The sequence below is a fragment of the Suricata suricatta genome, unplaced genomic scaffold, assembly GCF_006229205.1.
Source record: "Suricata suricatta isolate VVHF042 unplaced genomic scaffold, meerkat_22Aug2017_6uvM2_HiC HiC_scaffold_70, whole genome shotgun sequence".
NCBI classification, from domain to species: Eukaryota; Metazoa; Chordata; class Mammalia; order Carnivora; family Herpestidae; genus Suricata; species Suricata suricatta.
The window spans coordinates 2,450-5,037 of record NW_021914223.1 but is presented as its reverse complement, the minus strand read 5'-3'; the positions used below and the strand labels follow the sequence as shown (position 1 = coordinate 5,037).

Here is a 2,588-nt window from a genome sequence, read left to right as displayed (position 1 = left end):
CCTCATCTTTATCTTGTACTGGAGATGTTGTAAGGACGCAATCAAACTGACTCCATGACAGGCTTCAAGTTTCCCCTCTGACCTTGGAGGCCTAGGTGTTGGTTTCTCAGAACCATTAGACAATAAAAGGGCACGCATTTCCCAAGCAGGAGGGACCGCCCTTGTAACATCCAACCAAGAAAGGCCAGCTAACACCCTTAACATTCTTTTTTTTTTTTTTTATCCCTAACCTTCCACTACTTTTTGTAATTTACTATTTAAAGCAGGGGCGCCAGGACCAACGATCACCAGCTGCCCAGCTACCAAAAAATTATGCTTCTGAAATCTCTTGATGTCGATTCCGCACGAAGAGCAATGGAGCTGCCCTACGTGTGCCACTCACGACAGAAGCCCTTCACCCTTAACATTCCTAAGGGCAGGCTTAGAGATAGAAGCTATAGGTAATCACTTACTGCTTAAGGCTAATTACACCCTACGTGAGGGTCCTGGGTCCACTCTGTATTTGGTTAATACTCTAAATGTTGTGATTGGTTCACTGTACCTGTGTCACCATTTCCTGTAACTCCCCCTTCCCAAACCCATAAAGGCCCTACCCCCCCTTTGTTCGGGGCTCTCAGCATGGATCCACTGTGCTGGTAAAGTCTGTGAGCCCGAGTTTAGGCGCCGGCGAGCCTAAACCCGTAATAAAGCCCTTTGCTTTTGCATGCGTGACTCGGTCTCCCTGGCGGTCTCTGGTTTTGGGGGACGATATTGAAATCTTGGGCATAACAATGCCAATCATTTCCCACCAACTCCCACATCTCCTTTTCAGGAAACTACTGTGCCCCTTACCGGGGAGTCTGCTCTTTCATTTCATCCCTGCTTAGTGAATGGTTAAATCCAAGATGCTGAGGAAAATTTAAATTTTTTTTAATGTTTTATTTATTTTTGATACAGAGAGAGACAGAGCATGAGGGGGGAGAGGCAGAGAGAGAAGGAGACACAGAACCAGAAGCAGGCTCCAGGCTCTGAGCTAGCTGTCAGCACAGAGCCTGACGCGGGGCTCGAACCCAGGAACGTGAGATCTGACCTGAGCCGAAGCCAGAGACTTAACTGACTGAGCCACCCAAGCGCCCCAACTGAGGAAAATTTAAAAATGCCTCATTGATTGAGCTTGGATGATAACAAGATACCAATTAATTATTTTGAAAATCAGTAAATAAAAAGTTAAGTATTTATCCTTTCTTTTCTATGTGAACTGTACATTAGGGGAAGCAAATAGTTGACGAAGAGGAGTCTGTTTTCATAGAAGCTGATAAATGGAGAAGGAATGATACAAATCATAATATACCCCTTTTGGAAACCCTAATGAATGTATGGATCTGGGAAGTGATCCTCAATGTCTGTTAATATCACAAAAAAAGAGGAACAAGAAGATATATCTCCTGCAGAGCCTGCCTGGCTCAGTTGGTGGTTCATATGACTCTTGACCTCAGGGTTGTGAGTTCAAGCCCCACATTGGGTGTATTTAAAAAATAAAAACAAGATGACATTATGTATCTCCAGATGAAAGTCATGACACTGCCTATGTAGTCTTGCCCGCCCCCCCCCCAAAATGAACCTAATCTGATTGAAGTCTATAGGTTAATTAAAAATTGCAGGAAAGGAAGAGGACAGGAACATGACATGAAAGAAATACAGTTACCATAATCATGCTGGGAAACTTTCTGGAACAGATGACCCAGTTTTTCCAATAAATTGCATGGAAAAATTGAGATAGAGGAGGAAACCTACACATTCATTGAGACATAAGAGATACACTACCCAGTCATAACATGGTCCTCATTTGGCTTCTGATTTAATAAACTTTAAAAAAATTACAGGACATATGGGGAAATGTGAGCAATGCCTGGATATTTAATAATATTAAGAAAATATTGCTGGCTTAGGAGCAATGATGGTTTTATGGTTTATCTTTTTTTAATTTTTTTAGTGTTTTATTTGTTTTTGAGAGGGAGAGAGATTGAGGGACAGCGTGAGCAGGGGAGGGTCAGAGAGAGAGGGTGATACAGAATCCAAAGACCGGCTCCAGGCTCTGAGCTGTCAGCACAGAGCCTGACACAGGGTTCAAACCCACGAACCGTGAGATCATGACCTGAACCAAAGTCGGTTGCTTAACCGACTGAGTCACCCAGGCGCCCCATCTTCTTTTTTTTTTTTAATTTTGTTAATGTTTATTTTTGAGAGAGTGTGCGTGCACATGTGGGGGAGGGGCAGAGAGAGAGTGAGAGGGAGACAGAATCCAAAGCCAGCTCTGTCAGCACAGAGCCCGACGAGGGGCTCAAACTCAGGAACGTGAGATCATGACCTGAGCCGAAGTTGGATGCTCAACCAGCTGAGCCACCCAGGTACCTCTTATGGTTTATCTTTTAAATGGAATCCTTATGCTTTAAGCTACATATTGAAAAGCTTGTAGATGAATGAAATGACATAATCGTGAGGGGTGAGGAGTGAAAGGAATATAGAGAAAACAAGAGTATCCGTGAGTTGACGAAGTTAGGTGATAGGTAACTGGAAGTCCCTTTTTGTAATCCCCTATAATTCTGTAT

At 43.4% G+C, this 2,588-nt stretch overlaps 1 non-coding gene across 1 annotated transcript; it reads right to left on the bottom strand.

Annotated features, from left to right (window-relative positions):
• Positions 1-264: 264 nt before the first annotated feature.
• Positions 265-398, bottom strand: LOC115285303. The gene has a single exon (XR_003905476.1). It is a non-coding gene; the product is annotated as a U11 spliceosomal RNA (small nuclear RNA).
• Positions 399-2,588: the final 2,190 nt, after the last annotated feature.